Source organism: Lepidochelys kempii, chromosome 1 (genome assembly GCF_965140285.1).
Source record: "Lepidochelys kempii isolate rLepKem1 chromosome 1, rLepKem1.hap1, whole genome shotgun sequence".
In the NCBI taxonomy this organism is placed as follows: Eukaryota; Metazoa; Chordata; order Testudines; family Cheloniidae; genus Lepidochelys; species Lepidochelys kempii.
Window position 1 is genome coordinate 147551480 of NC_136380.1, and position 19109 is coordinate 147570588.

A 19109-nucleotide genomic window follows, 5' to 3' on the forward strand; every position below is an offset into this window, starting at 1 on the left:
CCATATTAGGAAAAATTCCTTTTAATGAGTCTTGGTATTGACCTCTTTTCTAATGGGCAATGAGATCTATGGATCAAAAACACCATGTATGAGCTAGATATTAATTACTTATTATGCTTGGTGGTGGTGGTCAAACAAACAAACAAAACCCTATTCCTAAACCTTCGCCATTTGCTTGTAGCAAAATTATCCAAATCCTTTTGTATAGGTGGGAAAAAATTCTTCTTTGTCACACTGACTTCAAACAGCTCACTGCAGTCTCCAGCCTTTTCTCTTTATTCCTTCCTGATCACTCCCTACTTTAAGGGTCCAGTATATCTCTCAGGTCCATGTTGGGCTTCAGATCCTGCTCTGTCTGGTGCAGAACACATCCCAGACTGCCTCTAACCAGGAAAATTTCAGTACATGGGATATTTGAATCTAGCAGTACCTAGAGATAGAGGATGCCAGAAGCCATGAAAGGTTTTGCAGTAGTTGAAAGAAACGTTGCCCATGAGAGAGGGTGCTTGTGGAAAGGTGGGGATTCAAGTGTGGTTGTGGGCTCACAAAAGCAATGAGGGGGTAACTGTTAGTGTGAGCAGAGAGGAAATGTTCCTGTTATCTAGCACACAACTGCCTTAACTCAGCCTTTTCTGAAATCCTCATTGTCTACTGCAGCTTCCATATCTATGCCCACCACCAAACTCCAGAGCTCTGGACTATATGTGCTCTGAATACTGCTTTCCAGACACCTAGAAATGCGGTCATAAACATATTCTTCTTCATACTATTCTATCGGATCCCCATTCATTTTCAAATCCATTTCCAAAAATTTTTTTCCCTTGAAACCTTCAATGGACTTTCTTCGGTCCACTTCACAAGCCATCTCTAGCTCTAATTTTATCTGCTTTGCCCCTCCCTGACTCTTTCCCTTCACGCCCCACCAAAAAAATTGACATAGCTCATGCAAGAGCCTCCCTCTTCTGTTATAAAGGGTTAAGCTTCAGCAGAACACTTGAAGTTATCACACTTCCTGGTGACTCAGATTCTGTCACCCACACAAGGACAGGTACCAGTTTCAGAGACTGAGACAGAGCAAACAGACAAGTTGGGTTAGAGAGGCATCCGTTGTGTCATCTAAAAACCTGTCTCAGTTATCACTGAAATACTACACACAGTTCTTGCCATCTGAAAAGGCCTTACTGTATCTCTCTGCCTCACTAACCCTCTCAATCTCATCTCGAAACAGCTTTTCTCACTTTGCATATGCCTCTTAATTTCTCCCTCTCATTAGTTATTTTTAATTTTTGAACCCTATAATTTAACTCTGTGAAGTGTTTTGGGGTACAGTATAATATGAAATAAAGTTGTAATATAATTGTGTTCAGAATCAATTCCAGTAAAAAACAGGCCATTAAACATATCAGTCACAACTGTCTGTGTAATTAGATTGGAATACTGGGAACATAAAAGATAGCAAGTTGGGTAAGACTTTCAATTGGACAGGTTTACCTATTCTGGCTACTGAGCAGGGAAATATGATCTTTCTCTTTATTATTAGCACTGCTGTAGTTGAGAATCTGTCAGCATTTTCATCAAAGTATAAATGTTGCTTTCAGAGGGTTGTGATTCAGCCATAAAGATGAGCTCCAGGCTGGTACTTGGCATAGAAAGTTCTAGCTCAAGAGACTTTTTTTTTTGTAAGAAAAAGTTTATTACAACCCAACTTTGGTCATTTCTAGGTTATAGGAATGTTTTAAAAAATTGTTTGGATGCTTCTTTTGTGAGCTACTTGGATTTAAATCAACCTAAGAAGCTTTTCCAATCCTAGGTGGGACTTTCAAAATCTCCTACTTCCCCACATTTTTGCCCTCTGGCCCAACGGCTATATCACAGCCCCTCTTTCATTAGTTGAAGATAGAACTCCCTTTGAACTCCTCATTTCATGCTGAGAGGTCATCAAGTAGCCTCCTGCACTGTGGCAGGACCAAGTAAACCTAGACCATCCCTGACAGATGTTTGTCTAATCTGTTCTTAAGCTCCTCTAGTGATGGGGATTCCACAACCTGCCTTGGAAGCCTATTCCAAAGCTCACTACCCTTATAGTTAGAAAGTTTTTCCTAATTTCCTAACCTAAATCTCCTTGATGCAGATTAAGCCAATTATTTCTTATCCTGCCTTCAGTGAACATGGAGATCAACTGATCGCCATCCCCTTTATAACTATCCTTAATATTTTGGAAGGCTGTTCTCAGGTATCCCCCACCCCAGTCTTCTTTTCTCAAGACTAAACATGCCCAGTTTTTTAACCTTTCCTTCTAAGTGAGGTTTTCTAAACTTTTTATCATTTTTGTAGCCCTCCTACAACTTTCTTAAAATTTGGCACCCAAACTGGAGACAGTACTAGAGTGTGACCGTTACTTCCTGTGTCTTCATATGATACTTGGGTTAATATTCATCAGAATATTAGCCTTTTTGCAACTGTATCACATTGCTGGCTCATATTCAATCTTCAATCCCTAAATCCATTTCAGCAGTACTACCACCTAGCCAGTTATTTCCCATTTTGTATTTGTGCATTTGATTTATAAAATTTCATCTTGTTCATTTCAAACCAATTCTCCAATTTGTCAAGGTTGTTCTGAATTCTAATTCTGTCCTCCAAAATGCTATCAACCCCATCCAACTTTGTGTCTTCTGTAAATTGTATAAGGACAATTTCCATTCCATTATCCAAGTCATTCATGAAAATATTAAATAGTACCAGACCCAGGACAGACCGCTGTGGGACCTCAATAGATACATTCTCCCCGTTTGACAGCAAAACACAGATGATTACTCTTTGAGTACGGTCTTTCAACATTTTGCAACCCCCTTACAGTAATTTCATTTAGACCATATTTTCCTCATTTGCTTATGTCATGTGGGACTATGTCAAAAGTCTACTAAAATTAAGATATTGCACATGTACAGCTTCCCCAATCCATTAGGCCAGTAACCCTGTCAAAGAAGGAAATGAAGCTAGTTTAGCATGATTTGTTCTTGACAAATCCATGCTGGCTATTACTTAATACCCTATTGTCCTCTAGGTTCTTACAAATTGATTGTTCAATAATTTGTTCCGGTGTCTTTCCAAGTATTAAAGTTAGGCTGACTGGTCTAAAATTCCTTGGGTCCTTTTTGTCCCCCTTTTTAAAAATAGATACTATGTTTGCCCTTCTCCAGTCTTTTGGGACCTCACCCATCCTCCATGAGCTCTTGAAGATAATTGCTAACAGTTCTGAGATTGATTCAGCTAGTTCCTTAAGTACACTAGGGTGAATTTCATCAGGACCAGCCATCTTGAGTCCATCTAACTTACCTAAATATTCTTTATTCTGTTCTTTCTCTATTCTGGCTTGTGTTTCTATCCCTCTGTTGTTCATATTAATTGTGTTAGGTATATGGGCACCATTAACCTCTTTAGTGAAGACTGATGCAAAATAGGCATTTAATATCTTAGCATTCTTTTTGTTATCAGTTATTAGCTCTCCTTCCCTCCAGAGTAGTGAACCTACACTTTCCTTCATCTTTCTCTTGCTTCTAATGTTTTTATAAAATCTCTTATTACCTTTTATATTCCTTGCTAGATGTAACATCTTAACCCCAAGTCCCTGCTGCCCCCACGGATCTGAATGAGGGAGAAGCGCATTAGGACAACTCTTTATGTTAAAATGAATTTCTTCAAGGACTGACCCCTTCTAGTGAAGGCTTATGCAAGGGTTTATGGATCTTTATGATAGTTAATGTGCAAGAGGCCTCATTGTGCTTTCACCCCAGAAAGGCAGCTCCCTGGAGCACCTCCTGCCAGCTAGTATGTGACCCGTCCACCTCCCAACCTTGGACTCCGTAATTTCTACCACACATTAACCTATAGAGAGTAAGACTTCAAAATTTGAAGACTCCATAGATCGAGAACCTGGACCTGCTCGTTCCTGCGCAACTGCTGTATCCATGCCACCGCCCAAAAGCTCTGGCATAGCAGCAGTTGGCTGGCTGTGAGCCTTGTGGGTTTATGAACCACAGGATGTGCCACATGCAGAGAGCCTGATTGGCGGTGCTCCTGCGGTCCCTGATTGGTCCAGGTGCACTACTTAAGCCTGGAGAGGAAGAAAGTTGTCTGTGCAACTAGGTGGATCCCTAGCCAACTGCTATGACAGACCTAGCTCCTCCCTGTTCCTGGCCCTGCTCCATTTCCTAGCTTCTGACGACAGTACTGACCCTTGGCTCTGATTCCTGGCATCTGACTCCTGCTCCACTCACTAGCCCTGGCTGCCCACACCCTGGCCATTACAATTTTCACAGACCTCCCTAACCTGTCTGTGACCAATGACCCAGTGGGGGTATGGAAGAAGTGGACATCCCATTGGCCAATGAACCCCACGGGGCATTAAATCTACAGGGGATGCTCATTTTCAAGCAGAGAACCATGTTCTGCAGACTTCGGTGATGCAATTCCTGGCAGAGAACCAAGCCCTCCACAAACAGGGCGCCCAGCTAGAAACAGGGAATGCAGCACTCCAAGCCATTTCCCACCAGCTGAACAGGCCCCACCATGCCCTTACGTGAACGTTTTGATGGGCACCGTCAGCAATTGAGGGGATTCCCTACTCAGGGCTATCTACCCTTTGTGCTCGTTCCCTAGACCTATCCCACCGATTGGGCCAAGTTGAGAGTGGTGATCAGCCTATTAACTGTAGAAGCCTTGGACTGAATTTCCCCCTTGCTGAACAAGGTCTCAGACTTGAAATCTCCTCACTGGTGGCTCAACTCTCCTTCTTAGGTAGAGTTGTTTATGGTGGGTTTTATTTTCATTAATGACATTGTAGAGCAAGGATCGGCAACCTTTGGCATGCAGCCCGTCAGGGAAATCCACTGGCGGCTGGGATGGTTTGCTTACCTGCAGCATCTGCGGGTTCAGCCAACCACAGCTCCCACTAGCCACGGTTCGGGACTCCAGGCCAATGGGGGCTGTGGGAAGCAGCGGCCAGCACATTGCTTGGACCCGAACCTGCGGACGCTGCAGGTAAACAAACTGTCCCAGCCCGCCAGCAGATTTCCCTGCTGGGCCGCATGCCAAAGGTTGCTGATCCCTGGTGTAGAAACTACATATGATGCATCCATATGATAACAAATATGGATTTAAAATCCATTGAGAGCATACAGTACAGATTAAGAATATGTAATTGTACAATCATTGTAATTATGTAATTGTAATTATGCAATCATTTGCAATTAGTCCCCAAGGAGAGGCATTGTGTATAATGTAAAGAACGCTCTATAATGTAAAGAATGCTCATTTTAAAATGTTTGTAATGACAGAAAATGTTTGCAGGGATGCCATTTAGATGCCAAAGGACTGATGAGTAGGCACTGTACTATGGTTTTCAAAAAGTCCGTAACTGATTTATTACCCAATATTTCCTAAGAGCGTTTATGGATTAACCAGTCAACAAAATACACAGTACAAAGTCTGAATTGTACATGTACACCATAGACCTAACACCATTTTATGCCTTAGGTTATGCAGCGAGTAAACATGCTCGCCTTCCAATTCCAGGGACCTGGATTTAAGTCCTAGCCCTAGGTCACACCTGGAAATGAGTTTGGCAGTGTTATCCCAGTCCCAATGTGGGTGTCTGTGCACATTAAAAAGCTATTTCACAGGTCAGTATGATTGTCAGTCTGTGCTCAGGAGAGGCCTAGGACTGGGTTAGGAATGGGCCTGCAGTTCAGGATGGATCTGCAGAGCTATGTAGGGAAGCTATATTGTGCCTGGCTTAATAATTAGATTTGTTAGTCTGACAACTTTGTGAATATTGAATTCACAAAAACATTATTGTCAGTCACCTGGGAATTGATAACCCTGTTGTGATCTGTATCTATATTTGTACAGTCATGTACCATTTTTCTCCCTCACTTTCTGAGAGAGTCAAAAACAAGATCACTATTATAATTTATTGTCACCTCTTAGAAGCTTTATATGAAAATTTTATTTTATTTTAAGCTGCTTTTAAAAAGCATCACAACCACCTGCTCTCCAAAACCTAGCCGAAATAAAACCAGTAACTTAAAGTCCTAGGGTGCTAGGTAAACCAACAAATGCTAGGTGCACACTACGAGTTAGGGATCTGATTCCCCAGCTTGCGTACACCTACTCACAGTGGCTCGATGAGGGTTAATGTGAGTATAAATAGCAGGGTAGCCGTGGCAGAGCGGGCAGCAGCGGCATGGCTTAGCCATGTCGAGTACAAACCTGCCTCCTACTGGTGAGTACTTAATCAGCATGGCTAAGCCATGCCACCACTGCTGCTGTCCTTGCTACTTCAGCGACACTCCTGTTTATACTCACACTACCTCTCGCTGAGATATCTCTAGTAGGTATATGCGAGCTGGGGAAGCATACCCCTAACTCGTAGTGTAGACTTACCCTAATAATGAGGATAGACAGTATCCCTTCCTCACCTCAGGTTTTTGGTCTTCAGGACAATCAGTGGCATGGCCGCAGATGCTACAGCATGAAAATTATGTTGAATAGACCAGACGAAGAATAGAGAGATGAGGCTTTTGTCGAAAACTTTGAAGAAGATAAATTGCTTACGTTTTAAGCCCTACAATTTTCCAAATTCTTCAAAGTCAGGTGTATGTTTTCTTGATTTAAAATAAAAGAAAATAAATTTATTTGGTGCTAATATCATTTCCAGGTGATAGAAGGAAACTGCAGTGGGGAAGGGGATGAGCTGAGCTAACATCTCAAGGCAGTTCTACACTACTGCTTAAAGTCGATCTAACTTACACAGGCAACCCTGAGCGACACAAGTTACAGCGACCTACGCGCTATAAGGCTCTCCTGCTAGCATAAGAGACACTCTCCCACCAACATAGCTTCCTCCTCTCTCAGGGGGTGGAGTCATTTGCCAATGAGAGAGCTCTCTCCTGTCTGCATAAAGCATCTTCACCAGACGTGCTACAGCGGCACAGCTGCATTGGAGCATGGCAGTTTTAGCACTCAGTGTGTCAGACCACTCCTTTTACTGTACTGACTCTTTTTAAATGAAGTAATAAGCAGCAAACTTGCACATGTTAGCAGGATTCTTTTTGTTCATAAGGGTGTGTGCACAATTGTCATACACTGAAGATATTTTCTAGTACAACTGCATACGGATGTGTAATTTCCACTCATGGGGGTTGGGTGGAGGGAAGTGTGCCAAACATTGGCAGCAAAGTAGGAAGATCAGTAGGAGACAACTGCCGGTGGGTACCTATTCCAAGTAAAAAGTACACCTTGAGGAATTACACAATTGTGCTCCTGTGCAATTTTACACGTAAAACATCTGACCACGCATTGTCACATAATATTGCATAATATCCTTTAACAGAGAAAGACTGTGCAAAGTGTCAAATCACACTGAGGATCAAGGGAGCATTGATTGATTTTGGCAGAAACTGCCATGCCCAAGGTCCCACGTTGCAAATATACCAGAAAAAAAGAGAGTGAAAGATTTTCCTAGACAGATATCTGAAGATGGCAGAAAACTATTTTGCAAAAAGTGCAATGGACCATCAGAAGAAATTGAAAATTGTAAACCGCCTGGCCAAATCACAGAAGCATTTAAAGAGAAAAACTGCATTACAGGGAGAGTCACAAAAAATGCAGTGTACACTTTCAACATGTTTCAACACAACCATAATGTGAGCTCTTGGATGTTGTCCATGACTAGGTCTTAACTTGTGCCATTGGAAATATATCATTATCTAAAATGGACCGTCCTTTCGTACTTGTTTCTAAACACTCGAGTCAAGAATGGTGGTGGAATTCCAAGAGGTTACCAACTTCAAGATACATATCATACAGATGTCTACAACACTGAGATAAATAAACTTAAGGAAAAAGTGAAGGATAAGTACGTGTTTGCCCGCAAGGGCTGGGGGGGAAGATACCAGCGAAAGGAGGACACTCAGGCCTAAGAATAGTAAACTATGCTTTATTGAAGGAAGGAAGGACTTACGTTCCAATCTGCGCGGGGAGCCCCTAGGATGTGCGGAGGGGCTGCAGGGTATGTTAGCAACAAGAAGAAAGTCAAGGGAAGTGTGGGCCCCTTACTGGATGAGGGAGGCAACCTAGTGACAGAGAATGTGGAAAAAGCTAATGTACTCAATGCTTTTTTTGCCTCTGTCTTCACGAACAAGGTCAGCTCCCAGACTACTGCACTGGGCAGCACAGCATGGGGAGGAGGTGACCAGCCCTCTCTGGAGAAAGAAGTGGTTCGGGACTATTTAGAAAAGCTGGACGAGCACAGGTCCATGGGGCCAGATGTGCTGCATCCGAGAGTGCTAAAGGAGTTGGCAGATGTGATTGCAGAGCCATTGGCCATTATCTTTGAATACTCATGGTGATTGTGGGAGGTCCCAGATGACTGGAAAAAGGCTAATGTAGTGCCCATCTTTAAAAAGGGGAAGAAGGAGGATCCTGGGAACTACAGGCCAGTCAGCCTCACCTCAGTCCCTGGAAAAATCATGGAGCAGGTCCTCAAGGAATCAATTCTGAAGCACTTAGAGGAGAGGAAAGTGATCAGGAATAGTCAGCATGGATTCACCAAGGGCAAGTCATGCCTGATTAATCTAATTGCCTTTTTTGACAAGATAACTCTGTGGATGAGGGGAAAGCAGTGGATGTATTGTTCCTTGACTTTAGCAAAGGTTTTGACATGGTCTCCCACAGTATTCTTCCCAGTAAGTTAAAGTAGTATGGGCTGGATGAATGGACTATAAGGTGGATAGAAAGTTGGCTAGATTGTCTGGCTCAATGGGTAGTGATCAGTTGCTCCATGTCTAGTTGGCAGCCGGTATCAAGTGGAGTGCCCCAGGGGTCGGTCCTGGGGCCGGTTTTGTTCAATATCTTCATAAATGATCTGGAGGATGGTGTGGATTGCACCCTCAGCAAGTTTGCAGATAACACTAAACTGGGAGGAGAGGTAGATACGCTGGAAGGTAGGGATAGGATACAGAGGGCCCTAGACAAATTAGAGGATTGGGCCAAAAGAAATCTGATGAGGTTCAACAAAGACAAGTGCAGAGTCCTGCACTTAGGATGGAAGAATCCCATGCACCGTTACAGACTAGGGACCGAATGACTAGGCTGCAGTTCTGCAGAAAAGGACCTAGGGGTTACAGTGGACGAGAAGCTGGACATGAGTCAACAGTGTGCCCTTGTTGCCAAGAAGGCCAATGGCATTTGGGGATGTATAAGTAGGGGCATTGCCAGCAGATCGTTCCCCTCTATTCGACATTGGTGAGGCCTCATCTGGAGTACTGTGTCCAGTCTGGGGCCCCACGCTACAAGAATGATGTGGAAAAACTGGAAGGAGTCCAGCGGAGGGCAACAAAAATGATTAGGGGACTGGAACACATGACTAATGAGGAGAGGCTGAGGGAACTGGGATTGTTTAGTCTGCAGAAGAGAAGAATGAGGGGGGATTTGATAGCTGCTTTCAACTACCTGAAAGGGGGTTCCAAAGAGGATGGATCTAGACTGTTCTCGGTGGTAGCTGATGACAGAACAAGGAGTAATGGTTTCAAGTTGCAGTGAGGGACGTTTAGGTTGGATATTAGGAAAAACTTTTTCACTAGGAGGGTGGTGAAACACTGGAATTCTTTACCTAGGGAGGTCCTTCCTTAGAAGTTTTTAAGGTCAGGCTTGACAAAGCCCTGGCTGGGATGATTTAGTTGGGGATTGGTCCTGCTTTGAGCAGGGGCTTGGACTAGATGACCTCCTGAGGTCCCTTCCAACCCTGATATTCTATGATTCTATGATTCTAAGGGTACATCTACACTGGAATAGAAGACCTACAGCATGGCCGTGACTGGGCTTGCAAGACTCAGGCTGCAGGGCTAAACATTGCTGTGTAGGCGTTTGGGCTCGGGCTGGAGCCCAGGCTGTGGGATCCTCCTCCCCTCATGGGGTCTTAGGTCTCGGGCTTCAACTGAAGCCTGAATGTCTACATAGCAATTTTACAGCCCCGCAGCCCAAACCCCGCAAACCTTTCTCAGCTGACCCTGGCCAGGGGTATTTAATTGTGTAGACATACCCTTAGCCTTTCCTCTGCATTTCACCCCTGGCTAATTTAGGTGTCTCTCTGCTCAGCTTGCTGGCTTCTGAGGATCCCTTCCTTAGGCACCTAATGCTCGCCATGCACTCTATGGGAAGAGAGAGAGCCTAACTGAGGACTGAGAATTCTACTGGGCGGCAGGGTGCCTCAGGTTGCAACACTCAGTATTACAGTGCCCGAGTAGCTCCATGATTCAGAGCGCAGGTCTGTAGCTCTGTTGTTGGATCACAGCCATTTTTCAGAAATCCAAGTAGTTTTAGCTACTAGTGTGTTTCAGATAAATGCATCTAACTCAGGAATAATTTAATGACGTTTCTTTTTGTTTGTTTAATCAAACATAACTGAAGACCGTAGAAACACACCAAGAGCTTCCCAATCCAGAGCCAGTTCAGGGCTTCTCTAAACCACACCAGGCTGCCTATAGCCCCAGGAGAGGAACCATTCTGGAACCAAACCAGGGATTGCCAGAACATATTGACATTCCATTCATCCATGCCTGCCCCCAGCCCCTTGCTCTGGAAGCCAGGAGGGGAAGTGCCATAGTGCTGTCATATTTACACTTTGCCACTTGCAGAGTTCCTTACACAAGGAGAATCTGGAGGATGCTGGTTAAACTTGCTATCTGACTGCTTTGTGCTCCTAGAGTGGTGCAAAGAAGCTCTATTATCAGGGGCAATCAGAGACAGTACGTTTTGTGTTTGTTTGTTTGTTTTTTAATCTGGAAAATGCAAAGAAACACGTCTGAAATGGTCACATTTAGAAAGCTCGCAATTTTTTTACAATCCTTTTCTTCAGACTTAGACTCTTAACTGTCAATATGGCTACTAAGCAAGCAAAAGCTGGAATTCAGGCCCATACGTGGTTCTGAGTTGTGAGTGTAAATGTTCTGAATAAATTGGCTTGCTGCCCGCTATAGCCATCATAAAAACAGATGATACAGAATTCTGAGAGTTCCCTAGCATGGAAAATGTAATATAAAACAACTGTGTGGTGTTATACAGCATGTTAAGTACCAGCTGACAGCAGTCCACTCTTTGGGTAGATGTGGTAATCAGCACTGTCACCTGCCACACAGTAGCTCACTTTCTACAATTGTATTGGCTAAAATATTGGAAATAGAACTAGTGACCTCTGATGATCTTAATTGCTCCAGATTGGGGACATCATAGCTAACACACTACTTTACTGAAGAAATTCATAGGTATTTTCCTTAGACTCTCTGAATCTCTTTTCTACTTCATGAGTCACCCCTCTCTTCCCACAACTGTAGTCAACCCTATAAATGCCAGGAAAGCTTCTGGGTCCTTTCCCTCTCTCCTGTTGACTGTGTGTTCTAAAGAGATGCTTCACCATAGTGAATGATATTTAACCAAATGTAAAGACTGACTCTCCAAAGGGTATTTCCAACATGAGAAATGCCATAGCAAAGACCTTGCGGTGATTTTTGATAGAATGATCATAGTTTGAATTTGGTATTTTCCTTACATTTATAGGCCCATAATCAATGAGAACATCAAAGATCAAGATTTTAGCACAAATGTTAAATGGAAAATAATTGTATCAGCACTCGCCCCGTTATAAGCTTCTCTGTTACATCAGATAAAAAACTGAAGAGTTTCAGCACACCTACTGAAGTAAATGCAAGCTATTAACATGTAGTACCACATACCAGATGAATAAGAGTTAGTTATATAGATCATCATTCTATGCCAAATATGCCAACCATGGTGTTTTTGTCTGGCCTGATTGGTGTATCCAAATTCTGATATTAACACTGAAGTTTACATGGTAATAATATAAGTGCTAGCATTAAGTATTTGTTATTTTAGTAGATGAGATGAGCAAGGACAGGGTGGAAGCAAAGGTCACAAGGTAGAGGAAATTGAGAGGTGCTGAAAGGAAGGAAAACCAGATGGATGAAAGGGAGAGACATGCAAAAGTAAGAGGAACAGAAACTGAGAAAGGAAGATTTGGATGGAAGAAATACATAGTGCAGAGGAATAGCAGTGGTCCTAAAGACTAAATTATTTGCTTACTGAATGGTGCTGAATGCAGCAATAAGGTACTGAATAAATATTAGAGGTGGTCTAAATTTTTCCATCAAAGCTTTTTTTTAAATAGAAAATTGAGTTTTCAACTAAATTACTATTTTTCCCCAGAAAGCTTCTGCTTTCTGTGAAAAATGTTGCATTTTCATTAAAAAAAACAAACAAACCCCGAAACTGAACATTGGGGTTTTAAAGTTATTGGTTTTTCAACAAAAATTTTCCACAGGAAAAATAAGTCATTTTTCCAACCAATCTTAATTAATAATAACTAAAACTTTTGTTAATATTTAAAAGTCACATTCTACCCCAATCACCCACTGATATTAGTTGGAGATCTGCTGTGGATCAAGAGTAGTATGTTTTTCTAAATGTATATTCTGACCCAGGAAAATTAATTAAATATGAAATTCAACCCTCTCCACAAATGAGTTTAATATCCTAGGCTATGCACTGTTCAAAATTGTGGACAGGTGTTTTAGTTCAGAGACATGAGTGTGTAATGGCATTCAGCCACTTTATGGCTTGCATAAAATTGTTTAATCATAATACCTAACACTTACATCTTCAGTCTGTTGACCTCATTAATCTTCAGAGGTAAGTACATATTTTTATACCATTTTCTGGATACAGGAAACTGAGACACAGTAGTCTAGTGACTTCCCAAGACCTCCCAAAAAGTCAGCTGGAGAACTAGGACTGGCATTTAGGTGTTCCCAGGCCCCAGTGTTATGCTTAGTGCATAATAATTGCCAATGTGATATAACTTGACATATGAAGAGAACACCACGATATTTAACAAGTTGTAATGGTGGAAGCTGCAAATCACAAAATATGTGTGCAAACTGCAGAGCAGCATAGTAGTAGGTTTAGGCAAGCAGGGAGTTAGCATTTCTACAGAGAGTCTTCCTCTGAAGGAATAAACATAAATCATTAAAAATATGATTAAACTCCGTGTCTGTAAATGCTGGCATGGATTACAACATCTTAAAACAACCTGTCTGCCAATCTCCTTGGAATATGAGACTTCTTTGGAAATTGGTGCAGTATCGCCCTGCCTGCTCTGCTTCTAAGAGATTTTGTCAAGACAAACAGGTCCAATCTGTGTGGCTTAGGTTTGTCATGAGTTGCCACCGAGCTTAGCATCTGTGAATGTAGTGGTGTTGCAGCCCTCATTTTGGAAGGCTGATAATTTTATCAGTGTCAAGGAAACCATATATTTTTTAAAAAAACACACAGGGTAGGGATCTGAGTTTGTGCATGTGAGTGAAAAAGAGCAAGAATGAGCTTTTGGTCCCGTCTACCTTGACAGGGTAACTTTTGTAATTTGACATTCTAGTGGTACCTATACAAATAAACGTAAAGCTTGCCTTTGCATCTGTGCATCATGTTGTGCCATTTGCAACATACAATTACAAGACACTAATATTCCAGTGCCACTTAGAATTTCCACTGGTTTACCCCTCACTGTTATAAAGTATCAGGGGGTAGCCGTGTTAGTCTACAACCACAAAATCAACGAGGAGTCCGGTGGCACCTAAAGAGTAACAGATTTATCTGGGGGCATAAGCGTTCATGGGTAAAAAACCCACTTCTTCAGATGCATCATTATTAGATGCTGGGCATGGCTATCTAACATGTCAGCTGTGCAACATATTTCTGAGGTTTCCGTTAAGATATCTTCAAATTATCATTGCTTCCTACAGAAGTGGTTGTCCTTCAGTCTATCAAATCAAAGGGTAACGTGAATGCCATTACACTGTATTCCAGCATGTATGACTAATGGTGCAAATGTAATTTAAACTGCCCGTACAAGATGACATTTTACTCAAGCACAAAACATTCACTAGTTGCTAATTGCAACTAGCAGGTTCTCTGGATGCTGATGTTTTTAATTAGAGCTTATACTCTGGGCAATTTCTCCTGATTAAACAAAAGATTTTGTTGTTAAAAAAAGACAGACAGTGTCCTCTAGTGGAGAGGAGCTACTCTAGCAGCAGCTTGAAAATGTCCAGAACATTGCTAATTGGAGAAATATAGTACTTAAAATAAGTATTGTCTCTGCTGATGGGATTTGCCAATTTGAAATTAATACATTTTGTTGAAGGCACTTCCTCACATTCTGGCCTGTTAGAAAGTGTGCTGAATAACATGGATTGTTCCCATTTTAGATCGCAAAAAGTTTTTGATCAATTTCAAAGTGCCTCATACTGAACCCAGTTGGTTAGAGCTGACCATGCATCTTTATCACAAGAAGCTGAAGAAGCATTTAGTGCAATTTATTCTTGCTTTTACAGAAAGTAAGCAAGAACATATTCATCTTCAGAACTAAAGACGAGGCAGACAAATACAGTTGATGTTTGCTGCTTTGTAGGTGTTCTCTTAAATTTTTTTATTTTATTCTTCTTTGAACATAAAGAAAAGACTTGTACTGAAAGGCACAAAACATTCGTGTAGCATTATTATTTGAACTGGAGACAGCAGACCCATGTTCCCTGGATGTACTGTTATTGATGAGACACCAGGGAAGCAGGGAGTTCGGGGGGCAGGGGTCAGGCTGGAAGAAACTCAGCCACATGGACAGAGCAATGCTTAGGGTTTTATAAAGTTCTTTTTGTTCAACTTAATCTGCATTCAGCCTCACTCTTTGCCATTGAAACAATTCAGTTTTTTTTCTCTTTTGTCTGCCCTTTCTAGAGTCTATTTGCTGCTCGTGTAGCAGTCTCACTTTGATAATTCTCATCTCGCATTTTGGGCCCTTTCCAGTGGAGCACACAGAGTAAAACCATTACTGAGGACCCACATGGAGACAGCTATTATCTTGAGATTTCATGACATGCTGCAGCAAAACAGAGAGAGAGAGAGAGAGAGGTGGATGCCCTTGTTAGCAAATTTAAACATGGATTTCAACTCTTTAAAACAGTAATAATCCTGCATTGACAAGAAAATTAAAGATGGCAGCATTCAAAGTAACCGTAACATGCCCACTCATTGTCAGATGTGCACTGTTATCAATCCAGTCTTAGTAGTTGTGCAAAGCTTTACAAAAATTATCATTTACGAAGGTAATTGCTTCAGGGTAACCGTGAATGGCCTAGAATTACCACCTCTGAGGTTGTTTTCTACATTGGCTAAAGGGAAAGCATCTTCTAGAGTTAGTTTATTTACTTAGATTTGCAAACATGCTCCTCTAATAATCAATTATGCTTAACAAAAAATTTTAAAAATACCAATTATTAAAGCCAAAAGTCCATAAAGACCATTCTACGCTCCTGACAAACTGTTCCCCATCCTCTTTCTCCAAATTCCTACTCCTACAGAAAAAAACCCAACAACCCTGTAGCATGCCATGAAGATGATTAAATTTGGTAGAGGAGCAACCATGGAGGGGGCAATGGGTGAGATATATCCTTACAACATTGTTTACTATCCTCTTGATATCCTCCTCAGTGAGGCTGCAGGATCCCCACTCCATCCCCCAACTGTCACCAATTTTATAGTATGTCCGCCCCTATGAAATTCAGATTCTGGCAGGGCAAAGGGAGGAAAATAGACTATATGAGAGTCAAGGACCCCTCAGTGAAATTGTCCAACTGACAGTTTCCCACCCCTTCTAATTAGCTGTTAGTGCAAGGGAATAAGCAAGGTCTTTAGCTGTGGTAACTGCTCACAAGGATCCTGCTAATCACCTTTCCAATGGATTTATTTTGAAGCTCAGCTATAATAGAAAGAATAGATGAATTTACAGCTGAACACCTGATATATTAATGGCCCTTGTTCAACAGCAGTAATCTGCACAGTATTACTAAGGGACAGTACATCCTTCCTCGTTTATTTTCCATATGTAAATATATCATGTTGAATAGGAACTTTAAATTCTGTGTCTAAAAGCATACTTAAATATTTTATGCATCGGGAAAAAAAATCCCTCACAATTTAGTCAGGGAAAAGCCTCAGTCTTTTAAACTTTTTCTTTTCTAATGCATTTTTATCTTAACAAAATACAGTGTTTAATGTCTGTGGGTTGATATTTATTTAATATGCACTACTACATGGCTTAGAGCCCAATGAGTACAAAAATCAGTTCAGCAGGTTTCTGCTAGCTGTAGGAGCTCAGCACCCCTGTGGATCCTAACCTTGATGCTTCAGGAGTAAATTGACCAGCAGCCAAACTACCTTAGGCTGTGATCTTCTCAGATCTAATAAACTAAAAAGTATTGGACTGGGGTTGTACTTAGTAGGAAAGCGCCAGGAAAAGCCCAAGGTGCTGGAGTGATGGTGATTCAGTAGGTAGCCCTCTCCATTTTAAGACAAAGTTGGGTAATGCCATAGTGGTACTTATTATCTGCTAAAGAAAACATATTTTGGATTAGACAAACAACTGAGGTGCCTTCTTACCACTTGAGAGCAATAAAAATCCAGTGGCTGTATGTGAATGAGTAGGAGGCACTCTCTTGTCACAATTACCACACAAATGTTTTTATCATAATTGTATTGTCAGGGATTACCCTGGTTTTACTCCATCTCTGTCTTTCCCCTTGCCAAAACTTCCTGCCAAAGCTCTGCTAGGACAATTTTGGGGCAGCTGGTCCTCTCTGACCCTCTGTTGGGACTGATAGTCAACAGTTACTTTTACCTTGTACTTCCTCGAAATTGAAATCAGGTACATAAAGTACTCTTAGAGAAAGCAAAAGTCTATTTCCTAGAAAACTAAACAAAGTCAAGGTTAGTGACATGGAACAAGAAATGTGACAACTGAGGTATCCTGCAGAAAATAAAAGGTCATTTGTATGGACCTGCTTCAGAATTGCTGTGAAAAGCTACGTGTGATGCCTAAACTCATCAAGAAAGTTTAATTACAAAGATATAGCCTGAAAGCTTACCAAGTTGTACTCTGTATTTGACCTACATTAGCTGAGCTTCTAATTCAACTCTCAACTCATTCCACTCAAATTATTTTGGGATTTGGAAAATCTAAACCCCTTGCCTGCTGCAGAGCTGTGTTCCATGGGGTCACCCTGAGATTACCAAAATTCCTCCATTATTCAGGAATTCCATGTCTTGCTTTCTGGTTATTAGATTAACCTTCTCCTCTTCCCTGTGCCAACTATTTGGACACTCATGCCGACTTGGTACTCATTTTTAGCAATACCACCCATGACAACATATGTCAGGGAATTTCTCTGCGTATGGTTAGGAGGATATGGTCTGTGACGCATACTGTTGCTACCTTGCACTGAGTGAAGGTAAGCTTTCACAGAATGACCAATGATAATCCACTTGCGAAACAGCTGAAGGAAGGTTATAAGTGACTCTTGCCTTTAAAAATGTAAACATTCATTGCAAGGTTTTATGCTTTGTAGGTCTGTGAATAGGTCAGCAGGGGTGGAAGCCAGATGTTTTCCTGGAAAACTGCAAATAAATTCCAATAAATAAGACTCTTATTAAATAATTATCCATCTGGCTATCATACAGTTGTGATACAGAGGCCCACTGGTGGTTGACTATTCTGTCAGAAACTCTTAACAAGCCTGATAAACTCACTACAACTAACACATTGCTGTCATGATATTCACCTATAAATAATGTTGTGTGAGGTATCAAATTAAAGCCAGTAACACTCTGGTCATTGCTATCATTGTGAAATGTGTGTATTAACTGCTATATGAGGAATTATGGATACTTACTGATATTAAGCTTTAAACACCAAACACAGATAGAATCAAGTTTCCTTCCAGACAGGAGGGAGCATAGTTATCTCCCCACCTCTAATGTAAACTTAGCGTTGTGAGTCAAGTTCAATAGGAGTTACATTTGCGAGTAAAGTGAACAGAAAAAACAAATTAACGGGGGATGTGAAAATAGCATGGTGATGGCACACTGGCGACCCAGTGATAGGGGGAGGAGGATCTTATCTAGTGCACTTCAAAGTACACTTCAAAAGGATCCATTTCAAAGGTTGATAGACTATAAGAAGGGAAAAGAACCCCTTTGTTATCTACCAGTGAGGGAGCAAAAAGGACTGTGCTTTTTGCATTCATTAAAGTTGGATCCTGGCCCGTGGGGCTGGTCATACTGAGAGTTTGCTTTAGGTGATAAACTTATCTTAGACAGGTTTAAGCCTGCTAAAATGATTAGTCTATTGTTTCATTTGTAACCATTGCTGTTTCCATTATTCTTACACTATACTCACTTAAATCTGTGACTCTCCCTTCTTAGTTAATAAACTTATTCCTTTTTTACTATACATTCATATAAGTGTCACTTTGGAGACAGCAAACTTGGCAATTTCTGTGAGTGTCCAGGCTGGATATTACAGGGGAATGCATTTCAAGGGCCCTTGGGATTGGGGTGCGCCTAAAGTTAACCTGCAAGCTAAAGTACAGGTTAGAAAAGTTTCTGAGAAGATTGTCAGGTGGCTAAGGACTGGAGTGACAGGGAGCTGATACCTAGTTTAATACCAGCAAATCTCTCTCACTGTGGCAGGTGGGTAACAAAGGTGATACATAATCCTGGGTGCCCCCCAAAAGCATCACAACAGTATCCTGCAGTTGTTTCCAAAGGAAAATGGAAATAAGTTGTGCAAACGTTTGTTCATTTCATGTGTTCTCTAAGGACCAGATCCTCTCCACCAACTCACATTGAGTAATACCTTACTCTGCAAGTAGGCCCACTGATTTCATCTCTATTTGTAGCTCCATTACAGACACTGTGGTAGTCTGCTAGTCTTTAGAGACCCAAGACTAAAAATTGAAAATGTACATTGAAGATAAGTTTGGTGATCTTGATTTAGGGCCAGTCCCAAAGAATCATAATATTCCCTTCATGCAAGAAAGACCAGGCCCTTACTCCTGAAACCACCACATAATTCTAGATAAATAGTCACTACCAGGGAAAAGAGCACACAATCGTTCAGAAGAGTTGACACAGGTTAAGAC

The 19109-nt window shown here is 41.6% G+C and overlaps 1 protein-coding gene across 2 annotated transcripts in view; it reads left to right on the forward strand.

Annotated features, from left to right (window-relative positions):
* Nucleotides 1-19109, forward strand: part of IL1RAPL1 (interleukin 1 receptor accessory protein like 1) — a 1122430-nt gene that overhangs the window by 1053536 nt on the left and 49785 nt on the right. The gene's annotated exons all lie outside the window — the stretch shown is intronic.